Below are 20,979 nucleotides of genomic sequence, written 5' to 3' on the forward strand. Positions count from 1 at the left end.
TGAATACCTCTGAATGTGTCTGTAACACCACCCACCCCGACTCAAAGTGCCCCTCTACAGAGGTACTTACAGAGAGAGTATAAGACTGACTCTGTACACAGATACTCTCTTTCTCTCCCCACCATGAGTATTTTAAAAGCTAAGGGCATTCTTTATAAACTGAAGTGTAGCTTTGTGCGTGTTTCTTTTAAAATTTACCAGTTAGACATATACTATATTTACTAAGCTGTATTAGGCATCTACCACATGGTATTTTACCCTCAATAATGCCAAAATGGTAATCAAATGCTTTTCAAATGCATGCAACGCAACTCATTATTAAGCAGTTTCTTGGTAATAAACTATTGCGCGTCCCGCTCGGGCCCGACCCGCTCCCGGGCCCGCTTACCCTTCCTCCACACCAGCCAGTCCCGGGTCGGCTTCCCTCGCGTCTGCCGCCAGCTCCACTCGGCCACAGCGTTCCGCAGCGGCATTCCCTGACGCTTCACCTCCTGGCTCTAGCAAGGCCTCACGGCGGGGCTCGGCGTCCTCCGTGGTGTGGGCCCCGCCCCTAGGCGCGCGCGCGCGCAGACTGACCACCCTCTTAAAGGGCCAAGGGCAGGTCCCAGCTCCGTAGCGCACCCAGATCGATCCTTGTACAAAAGGAAGTGCCTCGCATCACTTCCTTGCCTTGGCAATCGGGTCAATCACCTAGTGATAGCAAGTTTGCCTTCCTGCGTTCCAGTGTCTTGCTCCTGTGTCTCCTGTTCCAGACTCTCTGTTCCAGCTTCTCCTTTGTCTCCAGTTCCAGTGTCTCCTGTGTCTCCAGTTCCAGCGTCTTCTGCTCCTTTGTCTCTCCATCCCTGGTAGTACCCTTCGGACTGATCTCATGGTACTGACCTTTGCCTGTTCTTGACTACTCCTTGATTGTTGCCTGCCCTGACCTCTGCCTGGAACACCGACTCCTCTCGTCTGCCACCTGGAACCCGACCACCTAATTGACCTGACTATGCCCGGACTGACCTCTGTTATCGACCCTCCCTGGCTGACCATTCTGCATCAAGACTCTGGCCTTGATTCTTGCCATACACTCGGACACTATTTTGGCCTCCTGCGACCTCTGGACTTCCTTACCTGAACACCGACCGCGCACCCTTGTTCATGGTGGGCACTCCCTTGAACTTTCTCTCTAGGAGACCCTGCAAGGTCCACCTAAGACCAGGTGGCCCGGGTAACCAAGGGTTCAATCTCAGGGATCCCCGGATTGCTATTGGTGAAGCTCCAGCTAGCTTCTGTCTCCTCTTGTGCTCCGCCTCCTGGTGGCAAGCTCTTTTCAGGTCCGACTGGAGGGCTGTACCAATCCTACACCAAGCCATGGGTCCACTCCCAGCGCAACATAAACTAACATGGCTTGCCTGAAAAATCACCTGCCAGCCACATTATTTTCATGAACGTTAGCCACAACTCAGTAGCTGTAGCTAACTTTCTCTGGGAGGATCAGGATGCTAATGTGCATCCTGATACTCCCAGGCAGTGTCTTAAGAAACCTAAGCAGACTGAAGTCCACCATCCCAAAGTATAAAAAACCCCTGGCCTTATTATGAGATCCCCTTGTCCCACCCTGCGGCTGCCTCTAGAAGTGGCCCCAATGCAATACAAATAAAAAAACAATTAAAATCATGTAGCAAACATCCTTCCCTTTTCTTCCCAATCCTATCCCTTCATAAAAATTGACACCCCCCCACCCCCCCCGGCCTCCAAACCCCCTCCCCCCGGCTCCAGTTATTCTTGCAATACCTGTTGGACTACTGGGATCTGGAGCACCTGGCCCTGTGCTGTTTGAATAAAAATGGTGCTAGCTGACTGCTTATCAACTTCTTATGCCTAAATCATATTTGTATGGTCATAAATCAAACTGGTATTGGCTGGAGGAAGGTGCTGAATGACATCACTTTGGCACCATCCTCCAGGCTGATGGTGCCATTTTTTAAAAAAACGTGGGCACAGGCAGGAGTGAGTGGGGGTCACTTCTGCCCGTTCTAACTCAGGACCCAGGAAGGAGGTAAATGGAGGTCAGGTGGGAACTTCCCAGCCCCAGCTCCATTAAATAGAGAGCGACCCAGGAAGATCCCAGCAGGCCAGATTCGTTTTGGGGCCATGAGTGGGGGTCATAGAGCTCAGGGAAGGCTCTGGTTGGGCCCCCATGCCTTGTGTTTACATTTTGCTAGGCAGGAAGGGGTTATAGGGCCATAAGAACATAAGAAATTGCCATGCTGGGTCAGACCAAAGGTCCATCAAGCCCAGCATCCTGTTTCCAACAGAGGCCAAACCAGGCCAAAAGAACCTGGCAATTATACAAACACTAAGAAGATCCCATGCCAATGATGCAATTAATATCAGTGGCTATTCCCTAAGTAAACGTGATTAATAGCCGTTAATGGACTTCTCCAAGAACTTATCCAAACCATTTTTAAACCCAGCTACACTAACTGAACTAACCACATCCTCTGGCAACAAATTCCAGAGCTTTATTGTGCGTTGAGTGAAAAAGAATTTTCTCCGATTAGTCTTAAATGTGCTACTTGCTAAATTCATGGAATGCCCCCTATTATTCGAAAGTGTAAATAACCGAGTCACATCTACTCGTTCAAGACCTCTCATGATCTTAAAGACCTCTATCATATCCCCCCTCATCCTTCTCTTCTCCAAGCTGAACAGCCCTAACCTCTTCAGCCTTTCCTCATAGGGGAGCTGTTCCATCCCCTTTATCATTTTGGTTGCCCATCTCTGTACCTTCTCCATCGCAACTATATCTTTTTTGAGATCCGGCGACCAGAATTGTATACAGTATTCAAGGTGCGGTCTCACCATGGAGCGATATAGAGGCATTATGACATTTTCCATTCTATTAACCATTCCCTTCCTAATAATTCTGAACATTCTGTTTGCTTTTTTGACTGCTGCAGCACACTGAGCCGACAATTTTAAAGTATTATCCACTATGATGCCTAGATCTTTTCCCTGGGTGGTAGCTCCTAATATGGAACCTAACATCGTGTAACTACAGCATTTTTCCCTATATGCAACACCTTGTACTTGTCCACATAAAATTTCATCTGCCATTTGAATGTCCAATCTTTCAGTCTTGCAAGGTCCTCCTGTAATGTATCACAGTCTGCTTCTGATTTAACTACTCTGAATAATTTTGTATCATCTGCAAATTTTTTAATTTTTTTATTTATTTAATGGTTTTTTATATACCGCGGCACGTTAGAAAACATCACCTCGGTTTACAATGAACATTAAATTAGCGACAGGCTTTACAATCCAACAACTATAGAATGGTACAGTAAACATTAAATTTGCAACAAGCTTTACAATTCCACAGCTATAGAATTTGATAACCTCACTCGTTGTATTCCTTTCCAGATCATTTATATATATATTGAAAAGCACCGGTCCAAGTACAGATCCCTGAGGCACTCCACTGTTTACCCTTTTCCACTGAGAAATTTGACCATTTAATCCTACGCTCTGTTTCCTGTCTTTTAACCAGTTTGTAATCCATGAAAGGACATTGCCTCCTATCCCATGACTTTTTCGTTTTCGTATAAGCCTCTCATGAGGGACTTTGTAAAATGCCTTCTGAAAATCCAAATACACTACATCTACCGGTTCACCTTTAACCACATGTTTATTAACCCCTTCAAAAAAATGAAGCAGATTTGTTAGGCAAGACTTCCACTGGGTAAATCCATGTTGACTGTGTTCCATTAAAATTAAATCATGTCTTTCTATATGCTCTACGATTTTGATCTCGAGAATAGTTTCCACTATTTTTCCCGGCACTGAAGTCAGGCTCACTGGTCTATAGTTACCAGGATCGCCCCTGGAGCCTTTTTTAAATATTGGGGTTACATTGGCCACCCTCCAGTCTTCAGGTACAATGGATGATTTTAATGATAGGTTACAAATTTTAACTAATAGATCAGAAATTTCATGTTTTAGATTCTTCAGTACCCTAGGATGCATACCATCCGGTCCAGGTGATTTGCTACTCTTTAGTTTGTCAATCTGGCCTACTGCATCTTCCATATTCACAGTGATTTCGTTCAGTTCGCCCACTTTGGCAAAAGAACAGAACGAAACAAAAAAAATTAAACAAACTGAAAAATGAAACAGTCTCCCTCCCCCCCCCAAAAAAAACAAAAACAAAACTCAAACGAACACGAAAAATTGGGGACTGTGCATCCCTACTGGAGGCACATCCATGTATCATTTATGGTTTGTGATGGATTTATTTGGCCCAGATCAGCAGATGAGTAGGCAGGAATCCTTAGTTTTAAGACAGTTTCAGTGTAAGTTATGTGCTGAAATGCTTTTCATAGGGTATGTAATGGGGATGCAAATTACTATACAATCTTCCAGGGAAAACATTTAAATTAACAAATTTCTTTTAGAATTTATAATCTAGCACATGCCAATGAGCTCTCTTCTTTTCCTTGTTGCCTCAAACCAAGAGGGATTTTATCTTGGTAGCAGAGAAGGGAGCACACCTTGGTCAGATCTTTCTAGTATGCTCCAAGAAGGATCCCCAGAGCCAGGAACAAAGAATTTGTTTCCAAATTACAGAGGAAAGCATTTCAAAGGCTTTATCCTTGGAAAGGTATACAGAGCTGTATTTTAGTGCCATAACCCTCAGAGCGAGTATTTCAACCTGGCTAACTTTTAAGGATTCTTTTCCAGATTTTTGTTCAATAAATCTTTTATTATTATTATTATTATTATTATTATTATTATTGCTATTGTGACAGATTCAGAAACAGTACCTTCAGAATGGGATAAACAAGCTGGAAAAGACAACAGCAATATAAAATGTGTGAACACGAGCATCCAAATTGCTGAGTCATCCTACCCTAAGAGGAAATATGGCTTCCGGCGGATAGATTCAGTGCGAGAGGGTAAAGGCAATCTGATTGTCTAAGTGCTTAGTGAACCAAATACATTATTTCACAGTGGATATGTTTGATAGTCCTGCTCTCTCTGCTGGCTTCCCTAATTTGAGTTGATACTGTACATTCTGACCCCCGAGTAACCCTGTCACCAGTTGCTTATACCAAAAACAACCGAGTCTGAACTCCTCCCTGGAGTGAAAAGATTATACCAAGGCCTGATTTGTTAAGGGGAAGAGCTCACTACCTAGGACAAAGCATGAGAGGTGAAGCCATTACTCTGCATTTTAATGTCAATCAGTATACCCAGACTTCATGGGGCCATTCAGTCACCTTTCTGTATCCACAAACCTAAGTAAATTGGAGGAAAATACCAGAAGCAAAAAACATTTGGTCTGAGACTTAAGGTGTCAGAACTAAGGAGTTCATCTCAAGTCTAAAGAAAAAGCTTTTTTTTTTCAAAAATCATGTACAATTTTAATTTTAAAATTTATAGACCACTTCCTTGACCCAGGAGGATCACCCAAAGTGATATATAAAGCGTACAAGAAGAAACATAAGCCTGGATTCACTAATGCCGCAAAGTGTAGTTATTTGGCGCGAAATAAGCAGCGAAAAGGCTCCTTACCTTTTCGCTGTCGGCGCCGTCTTCGCGGAGTCGGCCCCGGTGACGCCCTGACTCCTCCTCTTCCGGGGCCGACTCCGCCCCAATGTAGCTAGCGCAGGCCTGTGCTAAGCTTTCTAGCTATCGCACGCTTGTGCTGGTAGCGCTGGTAGCGCAAGCGTGCGATAGCCTTAGAAAATAAGGCTCATAGTCTCTCTCTCAATCAAACTTAAGCATTTACTGACATCTTTTTGGAACCAGGGACATTTTCTTCATGTATAATTTTTCACTTTCTTCTCTTTTGCTTGATGTACTTTTGTCTTTTTTTTTTTTGTTTTATTTGCACTTTTTTCTTTTCTTTCCTCTTCTTCCCTCTAGGCCCTCCTGCTCTCTGTCCCTTTCCCTCAGTCCCGACATTCTGTCTCCCCACCTTCTATATTCGTCCCCATTCTTCTTTGCTCCCTCTCTCTTCTTCCTAAAATCCTGCTGGCACTCTCCTTACTCCCCCACCTCTCTAGCCTCTCTTTGTTGATGGCCTGACGGCAGTTCTTACCAGGCCCGGCAGATACTGCCAGCAGCATTAGCTCTTCCTGTGCTGCCTCTGCCACAGGAAGTGGGGGGTTTGCCCAAAGGATCATTGCAATAATGCAAAATTAAGTTTCTGTTCAGAAAAATGCTTAATTAAGTGGATACTTAATGATATGATATTGATATGATATAGATTTTTTGTCTGAGTATTGTTTTATTGATGAATTTTTATTTAAATTATGTATTTTAAATCTGTGAACCGTTTTGACTAAATCTCTTTTGTAAAGGCAGTATACAAAAATTTTAAATAAATAAATAAACAAATAAATACTTGCAAAGGTTTTTATACTGGGTATCAAGAGGCCAGTTTTCAAAAGGGTATTCCCGGGTAACTAAACAGCTGTTTGGATAAAATCCCCAGGCTGAAATTTGTTCTCTCAGCAGCCAAAAGCGCATACTTTCTGATCATAGGGAAAAAGAGTGGAGGTAGGGAAATGGGAGAGATAAAGTACATGGCATTCGTGCATGCAGATCACTGTGTGCAAACGTCCCCAGGTCCCTGCTGACCCCAAATTTTCAAAGGGAAATTCTCCAGGATATTCTGCAGGATATGTTCTTATCCCAAAAATAAGCAGTGGATTTCTGCAACTCTACCTTAATAATGGTTAGTGGACTTTTCCTCCAGGAACTTGTCCAAACCTTTTTTAAATGCAGCCATACTAATAGCTTTCAGCACATCCTCTGGCAACCAATTCCAGAGCTTAATTATGCGTTGAGTAAAAAAAAATGTTCTTATTAGTTTTAAATGTATAACCTAGGAACTTCATTGTGTGTCCCCTGGTTTTTGTACTTTTTGAAAGAGTAAACAACTGATTAATGTTTCCTCGTTCCATTCCACGCATTATTTTATAGACCTCTATCATGTCTCTCCTCAGCCATTTCTTCTCCAAGCTGAAGAGACCTAACCTCTTTAGCCTTTCTTCATAGGGGAATTGTTCCATCCCGTTTATCATCTTGGTTGCCCTTCTCTGTACCTTTTCTAATTCTGCTATATCTTTTTTGAGATGTGGTGACCAGAACTGCACACAATACTCAAGATGAGGTCGCACCATACAGCAATACAGAGGCATTATGATATTCTTTGTTTTATTCTCCATTCCTTTCCTAATACTCTCTAGCATTCTATTTGCTTTCTTGGCTGCTTCTGCACACTGAGCAGAAGATTTCAACATATTTTCAATGATGACACCTAGATCATTTTCCTGAGTTGTGACTCCTAATGTGAAACTTTTCATTCTGTAGCAATAATTTGGGTTACTCTTCCTTAAGGGCATCACTTTGCACTTGTCAGAGAGCATGATATTTGTGAAAGAAGCATTCCACTGACAGGCACTGCTAGTAGTATTGACGGAAGTGCAAAGAGGATGTCGGAGTATTCCCCTGTATTTTTTCACCATTACAGATGTGTCAGCTTTTCCAAAGATTTTAGAACAGCTCTGTAAATTCAATATAGACATAAAAGTACTTTCTAAACAAAATATTGATTTCTTTCTTTAAAACTTTTTTTATTCATTTCCCCTATTGATTCCAACAGAGTTGGTGTCGATAGAATTTTGGAAGTCATTCACATGAGCCAGTGTAGTGAATGCAGTATGGGCAGGTGTTTTTGGTTTCTTCTTTGAGTTGACCTCACAGCACAAGCAATGCTCATTTTTTTTCCCACCTAGCTCCAGATTGTTATACTAGGAAGGTGACTGATTTTCAAGGAAGGGCCAATGAAGCTCATGCATGCTGTAATCAAGTGGACAATGCACTATGCAATTCAGAGCAGCTTTCTAAAAATTAGTGTAATGGGGTTTTACTCATTTTCCTGAAGAGCCATATTGTTTTTTTAAACACAAGGCGTGATTATTGTTATTCACTGAAGTCATTAACGTTCTGCTGGAAATGTTTCTAATTCGAGCAAATTGAACCCTATGAAATTTGACTGCAGGCATGCAATAACGGAGCAGAATTCTACGTGGTAAAGCAGCGTCAAGAAAACCATTTGGACACAATCAATTCATAATGGATGAGCTCAGTTGGAGCTTTGATTAACAAATAAAAATGTCTAAAGTAAAAACCAATGGCATCTGTGCACTTCTCTTAGTAACCCACTCCCTTGCTAGACTGTTCATTATTTTATATTGCTGGTCAACTAATAATGTAATGGCACTCCAATTCACAATCACAGCGAGCACCAAGGAGACTAGAAAGCACTTTATTATCAACGGAGGAATCATTTACAGCAGCCTGCACTTAAAAGTAAAAGCCCTCTTAAATGAAGAGAGAGCATTTACTTTTAAGAGCAGTCTGTTCGGCTTCTTGCTTGGCTTAAGGGCCATCAACGTAGCTGCATGTGTTCATTCTAGAAAATATTGTTGCAAAACAGTAGAACAACTTGAAACTTCTGACCGCGTATTTCACCCCCAATTGTCCTGTGCATTATGGAAGACTTTTTGGAAGAATAAAATATCTGAGCTCACAGGAAACATTTTTTTGTGGAAAGGGTGTAATAAAATTACTCTAGGAAAGTGCACTCTGTCCGTTTGACATCTTAAAAATATTTTTTTTCAGCTTAGCTGTGCTCAGAAGAGAAGCTTTGAAAAAGTGGGTCAAATATTTAACCATTATAGGCTAATAGGATCTGTGCACTTAGGGCCGGTGCGACCATTAGGCCTAGGGTGGCATCAGTGGGCGGGGGGCTGCTGGGCGACGTGAGGGCACCATTTTCAAAATGTGAAAGAAGCAGGGTGGCAGCAATCATGGAGCACTTGCTAGGTGAGAGAAAGAGAGAAAACCCTATATATATCTACCACTGTCAGAGTGCACATTCAACTCAGGGTAGGTTTGAGGGGCAGTGTTATATTGGTCTGCCTAGGGTGCTACAGCCCCTTGCACCGGCTCTGTGTGCTCTGGTTTGCATTGTCTGAAAAGAATGTGTGCATTCATAATAAAACTGCTGCAGGAAAATGCGCATTGTAATTGCCCACGTTTTTCAGAAAACATGCTGTTGTATTTTATTTATTTTACAGTTTTTTTATACCGGTATTCGAGGGTACATCAATAGTATTTCATCTTAGTACTGGATATTTCCTGTGCAGTAATATTCTTTTGGGTTATGGGTCCTAGACTTTGTCTCATACTCCCAAATCCTTTGTCACAAATTGCTATGCAGTGCTGCAACCACTGGCTGTTATTATTTAAAAATAGTCACTAAGGGGCCTTGTTTTATTTAACATATCCTCGTAAGTGCATAATTTCATATCAGAAGAACAAGTATGTTTTGCTAATCCAATGCACTTAGAAACTTTTTTCTTTTAGATAAGCCCTCTTGATGCTAGTGGATACTCAATATAGGGAGTAGGTTGATCAGTTGTTCTTTTTTCTTGGATATGCAACTCCAATATAATGTGGACTATGTTGATAATATGTGTTTTTCTTTTTATCCAATTGTATCCACCGCTTAGTTGAGGTTTGTTTCAATTTTTCCCTGATTTTCATCATGTTTTTTATGAATATGATTTAAAATCAATAAAGAAATAACTGAAAAAAAATACTCACTATCCTCTACGAATTCTGGTTAAGTTTGCACCACTTAATTGGAATTATTAATTTTGCCACTTGTATACTAATGTATCTTTTATCAGTACAATATCTGATTCAACAACAATATTATTTAAATAAACTCAGTTCCATTATTTAACTCTTCTAAGCATCTCACATGCACATACATGCATATTAGTTTATTAACTTTAAACTCTTTCTCTCCATTGCATCACTAATGCTCATCATGTGTGTTATATTAACATTTTATCTATGACATGAAGGAATCATAATTGTCACATAGTATCTTTTTTAAAATTTTTATGAACAATTTACAAAAGTGATTTAAAACATAGCAAATGAGTTTAATAGTCATAGTACAATGAAATTACACATGATAAATGTATTATCATCTAACACAAACAACTGTGAAAACTAAACTATTATATTTGCATTCACACACATACATACTCAAAACAACAAACTGGTGTATCACAAACAATTCACATATTGCATGGACCCTATACCAGGGTACTATCAAGCTAGGGCGAGAGAATATTGTAGAAATCTCATCTTTGTGAGACTTTCCTCACTCCAAATGACGTCAAATCTTCACCGAGGTGCACTGTGCCGTTCATATGTCTCACTCTGCATATAAAACTGGCCCCTAAACCCTAAACCACCACCAAAACCTCACCTCAAGTTAGTAGCTGGCCCTCCTATAGCTATATAAATAGTTGAATACTGTGAAGGCTTCTCCAGAGATGCTCTCTCTCTCTCTCTCTCTCCCCCCCCCCCCCCCCCAGGCCAAAATGCAAATTAAATTGCATTTCACACCACTTAATGCCAGGAAAAAAGGTGTAGTTATTTCCCACATGCATTACAGTACAAAAAAGGTCTTTCATTAATCCCGCCCCTTTGAAAAATTTGCATTCACACCACATGCTGCCATTACTGTCACATGCATTAATGCCATAACACATTTTGATAAATAACCCTGTTAATTTGAAATATCTGTAAGTTAAAATTGATCGTAACTATTCAGTTACGGCTTCAGTTTTAGCAGTATTTAAAATCAAAGAGTTCTTTCGCAATCAATCATTGATCAGAAGTACACAAGAAGCTATCACAGATAAACAGACTGCAACTCATTTGTCACTTGGAAATAAAGCTGCACATCATCTTTATATATTCTAAAAAAAAACACATTAAAATCTAAGAAAATACAAAATGGGTATATATAAATATTAAAATGGGTCAGTGGCAGTATAGATCTTTGGGGAACACCTACCTCCAAAGAGAACCATTCTAAAATAGTATTAGTGTTTACACTTGTGTATAAGTCAGTCGTGTGGATAAGTCAAGACTATTTTTTGGAACAAAAAAGAAGAAATTTCTGTGACCTGAGGATAAGTCGAGGGTAAAACCTAGGAGGCTTATGAAATGAAGGTGAAGTCATAATAAGAAACATACCATTAACTTAAGAAAATCTCCTGGTGTTTGAATCCTTCCCCCATCCCCATGGCTGTCTCTAGCGATTGGCTCCTTATGATGACTAATTGAATCATTTGTTCACTCCCCCTCCAGATTCCTTAACTCACCTGCTGCTGTCAGAACGATGACAGGACTTGCAGTTGCTGAGGCGCATCCACCCTCCTCCCCCATAGGGTCCCAGTGATGCGCTTTGAACAAGTGGTTCTAAGAACACCAATCAGGCCCTTGCTTGAGAAGAGGGAGGACACGCCTGCCTGGAGGCAGGCGTAAATAAAAAAATAAAGGTACGGGGGGGATTTAGGTAGGGCTGGGAGATGGGTTAGATAGGGGAAGGGAGGGGAAGGTGGGGGGGCGGAAGGAAAGTTCCCTCCAAGGCCGCTCCGATTTCGGAGCTTCCTCGGAGGGAATGGGAAAAGCCATCGGGGCTCCCCTAGGGCTCGGCAAACGCAAGGTGCACTCCCTTGTGCGTGCCGACCCTGGATTTTATAACATGCGTGCGGTTGCGTGTGCATGTTATAAAATCGGGCGTAGATTTGTGCGCGCCGGGTTGCATGCACAAATCTATGCCCGCACGTACCTCTTGAAATCCGGCCCTTAGTGTAATATGGTCTTGCAACTTAGAACAGATCAGTATCCATGATGCAGGCTTCTGAACTATCTGAAGAGCCTGAAAGAATGATGCTGAAAGACCAATAAAGACCGAATTACCAATAAAGACCAATAAAGACATAATCCAGTATGCACTAAGGGGTAGATTTTTTAATTTATGCACGGGCATAGATTTGTTCGTGCAACCTGGTGCGAACAAATCTACACCTGATTTTATAACATGTGCGTGCTGCCCCCAGGGCTAGAGAAATATCTACAGTACTGCAACGACATTTGCTTTCAAGTGGAAAATAAATATTTTTTTTCCTGGGAGAATTTGTAATGAAACTCAGAAAGAAGTTAATGGCCTTTCTTCAGTACCGTCAGCTATTTTGGATTTGATTGCTATGCTGGAGAGTTCTGTTAAGGAAGAGCTGGAACGAGCTACCTTGTTGATATCTTTTGTGTCTGAATAAGACCGGATTAATGTTAGGTAATTGTTTTTTCATAAAGTAACAGCATTGTTTATGGGACAAAGATCTGGGTTCACCCATATATTTCTAGAATTACCCAGCATAAAAGAAAGCTATTTGTTGTTAATATGCACCAGGACCTGATTTTTTTCTTCATTTTTCCATGCAAGTGTAATGTTAGATATGCTGGTGTAAAATATCAATTTTTTCCCCAGAACAGCTTCATGCTTTTATAGATTCTAAGAAATCTACAGCAGCCACTGAAGTCTCTTAGTTTTGATTTGGGTTTGTGGGCCTATGAATTTTTATCGGGTGTCTCATGCCTCCGCTATCTAACGCTAGATTTTATTTTCACATGTGAATACATACCACTTCATAGCTGCCTAAAACAGAAGTTCTCATAATAAATCTTTAGGGGTAGATTTTCAAAGGGGTACGCGCGTACAATACGCACATACCCCCCGAAAACCTACCCCAAACGCCCCCTGTGCACGCCACGCCTATTTTGCATAGGCTGTTCTTTTTTCTTCTGTTATGTAGTTCTCCTCCTTTTCTTCCTCCTCTTCTTTGAGGGTCTAATATAATACTGCTCTTAAATTCTTATTTTGTTTTCTTGGTATATCATATTTAGTGCATGTGTTTTTTTTCTCTGGAGCAAGGGTTTTTTTGAGTGTCATTTATGATACTTAATAGAAATAAAATAATAAAAAAAAAGGTTATGGCAGAAAAATACCAAATGGTCATCCAGTCTGGCCAGTTGTTACTGTCTAGTTGCCAACCATAGAACGTGATTGCTTATAGGATATCATTCCCTATCACAAATCATTTTTGTCATCTTCCTCATTTCTAATCTACCCTCTTGGGTAGATGAGCAGTCACAATCCCCAATTTAGTTCAGCCCTAGAATCTTTCCATTATTTATCTATTTAACAGACTTATATACTGTAGAAATAGAGATAAAGTTATCAAAGTGGTTCAAAATACAAACCAAAAACAATAAAACTAGAAATCATATAAAACATAAAATAAAAACAATCATACATAACATAAAAATAAAAAATACCAAACCTTCATTAAAAAATTAAAACAAAAATATCCTCAAAAATATAAATGTATACTATGACCTCCCTTCCCATGTGTAAACCCTCTTTCCAAGATTCAATCTAATTCTCTAGTCACCGAATCAAAGAAATCAGAGTTGTCTGACAAGATTTCCTTCCGCTGAAACCTTGCTGCCTCAGATTTATTTATTTATTTATTTAAGAGTTTTTTATATACCATCATTAAGTTATTCACCATCTCAACGGTTTACAATAGGGCACCAGTAAAAATATGGGTCGTACATTACATAGGTGGTGCCAATAGTATTCGGTAACAATAAGGCGTTATTATGGGGATTAAGTGTTTCATAGCAATATGTCCTAAAGGTTGCCTACAGTTAAAAAAATGTTGAAATAATTCAGTAAGGATTTATAAAATTAGGCATACGGATCCTGCCTGGATTCAAGATTCTTCACTATCCTTTAATTTTTCACCAGTAAAGTTAGATTAGCTGGTCTGTAATTCCCAACCTCCTGTGTTTTCCCACTTTTATACACAGGAACAGCATCCATTCTTCTGAAGTTCCATAGAATCACTCCCATCCTCAAATATCTATTTAGCATTTCCTTCAGCTAACAGGCCAAAACCTCTCCAGTTCCATTAATATCCTAGGATCTATCCTGGCTTTGCCTTTGTCATTATTTCTAGTTCTACACACTCCATTTTGTAAACAGCATGGCATCTACCGCACTACCATAGTACCACAGTAATATGAATGTTACAATGGCAGTGGGATAGATGCCTTTCATATGATTACCATATATACTGTATAGCCTTACCAACAATGGGTGATTTATCTCCAATCCCTTCTTAGGTGAATACTGAACAGAAGCATTTGTTTAGCATTTCAGCTTTATCCTTCTGTTCCCTCTAAACATATTAGGGATGTGCAATCGTTTTTCCCAAATTAGGCAATGTCAACGAAATTGCCTAATTCAGAATGGTTCATGAGAACCGAAAAACGATTGAATTTTTTCCGAAATTTTGGAAAAAATTCATTTTTGAGTTAGTGCGTGCTAACTCCTGATAGTGCACTAACTCTGCCAGGTTAGTGTGCATTATCAGGAGTTAGCCCGCACTAACCCGAAAATCAGGCCCCCCCCCCAAAAAAAACCCCGAACCACGGAAAAAACGAAATTCCCCCGGGGGTCCCCGAAATGAAGCCCGACACGAAATTTTTACCCACAGCACATCTCTAAAACATGTGCCCTTTTCTCACCCCAGTCTTACAATTCCACCTTTGTCCTTTCTCCTTTCATTGAAAACTTCTGTCCACCTTGTTTTCTCTCTTTAACTTTCTTTTCTCCCACTCACGCCACTACCATCCTTAATAGGTTCCCCACCTCTTTCAGTTTTACCAGATATTCTCTTTTGTTCTTCTCTTTCTGTGATTATGTTATGAATACTCTTTTTTTTGTCCTTTCTTTTTCAGCCACCTATTTAAAAAATCATATCTGTCTCTTTTTCCTCTTAATTGTATTTACTTTCTCTACATAAAGACTTGATTTTCTTTCTTTAGTACCATTTAGTTTAGCCTATTTTTCTTCCATTTCACTTACATCATCCTACCCTCCAGGACTCTTTTGTGTGACTCCTCTGTTTTGGCTGTTAAATCAAACCATACTGACTGATGATCACTGGTGCTCAGGCAGCTGCCTACTTGGACATTAGGAACGTTTTCTCTGTTCCTAAGCATGTACCAGGTCCAGTATCATCCCTTCCTTGAAGGGAATCCAGGAATCAGAATCCACTCTGTGCCTACACCATGCAGATTTACCATTCTGTGAACATAACAAGCAATTTAATCCAACATTTGTACATGTTTTTAATTAATAACTTTTAGCACTTACCATGAGGTTACCATCCAAAGACAGCCTCTTCCAAACTTCCCTTTTTCCTAGATGTCCTTTTTCCACCATGGATAAGTTAATTTGTTTTCTCAATAATTTGCTTGAAAATTCCAGACTGTTTATATGATCACTGAAATTAAATGAATATCGAACCAGTTTAATGAACGGCATTTTAATGGTCATGTTTCTAACTGCTGTTTGTACAGACCTTCAACATCATCCATGATATATTCTGTAAACAGCCAAATCATTTTTCGGATAGAAATGAGAAAAGCCAATATTTAGGTATACCTGAAATGAAAATAATCTAAGTGTTGACAATGCCAACAGCTGACTTTCTGAAGGCCCCTTTGCTTTTATAACATTTTACTGTTAGAGCCGATAAAATGGTTTGCAAAGCTAATCAATTGTCTGTGAAAAATAAGTATTCATTTCATCTATCCTATAAAATGAAGTTGCTTACCTTTAACAAGTGTTCTCCATGGACAGCAGGATAATAAGTCTAACAAGTAGGTGATGTCATCCAATGGTGCTGATGTGAAATACAGCTCCATAGCTGGAGAAAATCTTAAAAGGGTTTATCTGACATTTGCGTGACTTCCCAGTCTGCTGCCACCACACAGGAACCCTTCAGTCTTATGTAAGAACTTATATGTGTCTGTCCATGGAGAACACCTGATACAGAGTAAGCAAATTAGTTTTCTCTGAAGACAAGCAGAATATATCAGCCACACAATTGGCAATCCCTAGCTAAGGGGAAAATGACATCAACCAGAATTCCAATATGCAAGTAAAAGAAAATATGTAGGCAAAACTCTTTTCTGATATGTCTTTTTTATTTTTTAGAGATGGACAGCTCGAACAATTAGAATGGGCTGTAAGGGAGAATGGAGTTGGAGTATATCCTATATAGAGAACCTGGAGGACAGACTCACCAAATCTACTGTAGTTTCAGGAGTCAGTATCTAGAGAATGATGAGAAGCAAATATGTGGCCAGGAGTCCACATTGCAGGCTTTCAAATATCCTTAGAAGAAGCTGATCTTAGATGGGTTAGTGATGCAGCCATAGCTCTGTCATTATAAACTTTGACATGCCTCTCTAGAGTCATACCTGTTTGGGCATAACAGAATGAGATGAAATCTGCTATCCAATTAAAAATAGTGTTTGGTTTAAAAAAAAGCCCTGACCTGTTGTGGTCAAAAGAAACAAAATTGGGTGGACCACCTATGGGCTTTAGTCTGCTGAAAGTAGAAGACAACAGCTCACTTGCAAATTTAAACTATTCAGGGTCTCTTCACTTTTATGAACATGGAGCCTGGATATCCTCAACATTTCCCAAGCTGATGGGTGGACCATATAATGGGGTTTTTTTCTGCTCCAATAGAAAGCAACAGCTTTTTTGTAATCCAAAGTATGCACAGTCTATTCACTTTATATGCATGGGGCCTGAAGATCCACAATATGTCCCAGGCTGATGTCTTATGTCATAAGGCCACAATCCATAAGTCAGCACACCAAATCTCTACTCTCTTTCCACTATAGCTCCAAGGCACTCTATTCCTTCCTGCAATGTCATGGGTCAGGAATTCAGGAAAGGGATGCTCTACCTCAGCTAAAGGTTCAGGAACAAGTCTCTGTAATGCATCAGAACCGCAAAGGATCAGGTGTGCATAAAGAGAGTGAAGGGGTCCTGTGTGGTAGCTGAAGGAGAGAAATTCATGTGAATGTCAGTTAAAGCCTTTTAGGCTTTTTTTACAGCATTGGAAAAACACTCCCCATTGGCACTGTCTGATGTTACCCATTTATGTGGCTAATATAACCTGCTTTTAAAATGCCAGCTTTTTCTAAAGCAAGCTCATTTCTTTTTATGTTTTCAAATATTCAACTCTATAAAGCATAAATACTCTAAAATTGCTACATTAAAACAGTAAGATGTCTCTTTTCTTTAAACAGTGCTATAAACTTTTGTCAAATTTCTGTTAATGATCAATAGTCTAAGGCTAAATACATCCAGTCTCAGCTTCAATTGAATGCTGTCTTATTTATCAACTTCTATATATCGCTTATAGAAAACCTCACTTAAAGCAGTGCACAACATTTAAATCAATAAATTAAAAATGTGAGTTTAATATACACAAGAAATAAAATAAAAATACCCATTTCAAAGATTGATTCAGCTGCGTAAAGGGGGTAAACAATCTCTGACTAGTGTACATAGATTCCTTCGTTCTGCGACGTCATATAATTTTTTTGTTCTGGCAAATCTTTGGAATGCTGATTTGGGATCTGCTCTGGAAGATGACAATCTGTCATATAGTACTAACTGGCTTTATAAATGTACCCCTTCAGTCTTATTAAGAGATCAACATCTTAGAATACTTTATAGACTAATTATTTTCTCCTTACCAACTTGCATATAGAAAGAAATTGCTTGATAACTCAGCTTGAACGAAGTACCAGGAGGAAAAGGCAACATTATGTCAGGGGCTATGGGTGTGATCTCCTGTTAAAACATTTTGGGAATTCATTATTACATTTGTATCTGATATGTTGGGGACCCAGATCTCTGTACAGCCAGAGATGTGTATATTAGGAGTGATTAATGATGATCTCGATTGATCTAAATTTGACAAGATGTTTATTGCTAAAGGCTTATGTGTGGCAAGGAAATGCGTATTAGCTAAATGGATTCTGAATGAAGCTCTATGCTGAATTACTGGGTGGCGGAAATGCCTGATCTTTTAAATCTGGACTTTAAAACCCACACTATGAAACAGCATCAGAAAGGAATTTCTTTCTACAGGATATGGGGGGGGGGGGCGTATATAAAAACTCTGCCTGCTTCTCTTCAAGTGAGACATGCTTCATATGGCTCCAAGTGATAGATCTTTGAGGATGGCCGAAGGATTATGCCTCATTTTTTGAAGGACTTTCTGAATTAGGGGGTTGAAGGGAGTGGGGGAGGGCAGAATTCTGGTTGTTAGGTGGTTCTTATTACTGTAAGGAACGGAGGTGTATTGTTATTGTTTATTGAAATCTCAATTAAAACATTTTACAAAAAAAAAAAAAATCAAAAAAGTCCATAAACTAAAAACTCAACCACATAAAAAAATGTAATCAATTATTATCATTAAATTATATCAAATAAACAGCTAACTAAAAGACCAGTAAACCTCAATAAAGACTAAAAACACATGAACTCTAAAAACCAAAATCCAATCAGCCTTCTAAATCTGGCTAGAAAAGACCAATCAGAAAGCCAGTGAAGTGAATAAATGCATATTAAATACTGGTACAGCTCTCTGCCGCACCAGCATTTAATACTGAAGCCAGTGGGAGAAGGACAGAACCTCTCCTTCTCCCGCTGGCTTAAATGTACACTTTTGGGAGGGAGGATCAGAATATAAGTGGAATTAAGGGTCGAGGCTTCTCACAGGCTTCTTTTTATTTTATGGGGGGCATTCGGAGGGAGGGATCAGGCTATTTGCACACTACATACTATTTTTTTTGTTGGAAGATCAGGAGGGAGTGGGGCAGGCTGTGAGTGCACAGCTGCTTATGTGTTTGTTTTTTTATTTTGGCAGGGAGGCAGTTCTCTCGCTAACTTTAGGACTGCATTTTTGCCGACCAAACAGGCCAATACAGTAAAGTGCACTCAGCTGAGCGCATTGTTTAACCCGGGTTGGATGCATCCAAACCCCCCCAAAACTAATACAACTCATCACATGCAAATGCATGTTGATGAGGCTATTAGGTATTCACCCGGAATACAGTAAAAAAAGGTGTGTGCCCGGTCCATGCATTTTGTGCTCAGAAATTAGTGCTTGCCCAAAGGCAGGCGTTAATTTTTGAACAGCCCGAAAAAGTGTACTTGAAAGCAGAAAATAGTTTTCGGCCTGCCGCGGGAAATATCAAAGTTCCCGCGGTTCGGGCCTTTGAAATTCGGGTGACCCGAATTTTGGATTAGTCACAGTAACGGGGATTAGTGTGCACTAACCCGAAAACAAATTTCTCCCAAAAATTTGGGAAAAATTTGTTCAGGATTAATTATCTGTGAAACAAGACGAACGCACATCCCTAGAAAATAGTGCTTTTCTGTACATCATCCGACTTAATATCATTATAAAATGATGTTATAAAATTGGCGTGTCTTTCAAAATCTACCCCTATATGCATAACTGAATTATTTATTATTTCTTTGGCTGACTGCATGCTCATTGCCTATAAAAGGGCAAAAAGAGATCCAAGCAGACACATCCTGAGATCTGTATTCCCCCTCATAAAAATCAGACTACACTACAGGGCCTGATTTAGCGCTAAGATTTAGGTTTCACTCTGTCCAAAATATAGTGCACACACTTCATTCTAGTGCTGGGTATCTCATAAGTGTCTTCTTGTTGTGTCACAGAATCAATCTTTTACAAGCATACAGGGACATCTGTGTTTTAAGTCATATCCAGAATGGTACAGCAAACCGAGTGTCCTATCGGTTTTCTTGCTGGTGTTAATGAGATGCAGAGCCTCCATGGATCCCCATCTCCACCCTTCCCTTTAGCACAGTTCCAGGCATTTGTGGCCCCAATCAAACTCCACCCCCTCCCCCCAAACCCCCCCCCCCCCCCCCCCCCCCCAGTTCTAGGCATCCCTCGAAACATGTCAGCCTTTTCCGGGGCCCTAACTCCTCCCGCTCCCAGACCCCATTCACCCCTAGAAAACTGTTTCTGAGTTTTTCTTGCAGGAGGGAGCTGGCTTCCCTCTTGCTGGCAGGCAGAGGGGATTGAAAATGGTGTCTGCACACCAAAGAAAAAAAAATTAGAAGTAGTTTCTGAGGTCAGGGCTATACCTGAGCTATTTTTATAAAAGTATAACTGAATTGTCTAAATTACATATAATGCTTTACCCTTCTACTACCCACATATTTACACCCCCCCCCCCCCATCCCCATCAACACACCCACCCCAGGTGCCATGACTTGGCACCTGGAGAGTTATAGTCACTAGACCAGGGTCAGAAGGGGAATCCCCTCCATAGCATACCCTCACTGTAATAACTGGGTTGGCAGTGGAGGCTATGGTAGCAACGGGTGACCTTTCTACCTCCCTGTGACTGAATGCACCTGCTGCCCATTGCACCCAGGCTCAAGGAGCCACAATGGCAGGCCCATGCCAACCTGAATCTTCTGCAGTGTTGCAGCAGACAATCTTTAGGTATCAGCCACAGGCATGGCCCCTTTAATTAATATAGTACATGAGCTACATAACCGTGACTATACAGTACAAATGTGTATGTTGTGTTTACAAAGATTTACTCACTCACTTTTTCCTCTAACTCCAATGCTACAGTGTTTGGTCCCTCCATGGATTCTCTCCAGCACCAGCTGACTGTGAAACCTCTGCTCTGTGGTACTTAACCGCAGGCATCGTGCAGGTCTGGCCCCAGTGCCTGCCTCATCCTTCGAGTGTGCCATCAACTTCTCTTGAATTTGTGCATGCAATCTGCAAAACTCTTTTTGCAGGCCTCAGTGTTTCAGGGCTGCACCCCCAATCTATTACCGTCATCACAAATGTTGCCCCCACAGGGTGGTCTTCCATGCCATTGAGATGCTTGCCGCCCCTTTCCTAAACAGCTTATCATACGCATGCAGTAATTTGTCCTCTGGTGGATCATTCTAATCTTGGGTGAAGCAGATGTTTCGTAATCTTTCCTTGGGGCAGAAAACTGGTGGGCTGCCTTCCCCAGTGGATAGAGTCTCATGCAGTGACTCCATCGGGCATGCTGAGGACCTTTGCTTATTCCCCATGGCTTCCTTCTCTACATTCTGTG

The 20,979-nt window shown here is 40.6% G+C and overlaps 1 long non-coding RNA gene across 1 annotated transcript in view; it reads right to left on the reverse strand.

The window, feature by feature from the left end:
* Positions 1-20,979, reverse strand: part of LOC115093197 — a 117,364-nt gene that overhangs the window by 87,380 nt on the left and 9,005 nt on the right. Inside the window, exon 2 of the long non-coding RNA XR_003857212.1 lies at positions 15,155-15,284. This is a non-coding gene — a long non-coding RNA (uncharacterized LOC115093197). The remainder of the gene's footprint in view (positions 1-15,154; positions 15,285-20,979) is intronic.

This window comes from Rhinatrema bivittatum, chromosome 6 (genome assembly GCF_901001135.1).
Source record: "Rhinatrema bivittatum chromosome 6, aRhiBiv1.1, whole genome shotgun sequence".
In the NCBI taxonomy this organism is placed as follows: domain Eukaryota; kingdom Metazoa; phylum Chordata; class Amphibia; order Gymnophiona; family Rhinatrematidae; genus Rhinatrema; species Rhinatrema bivittatum.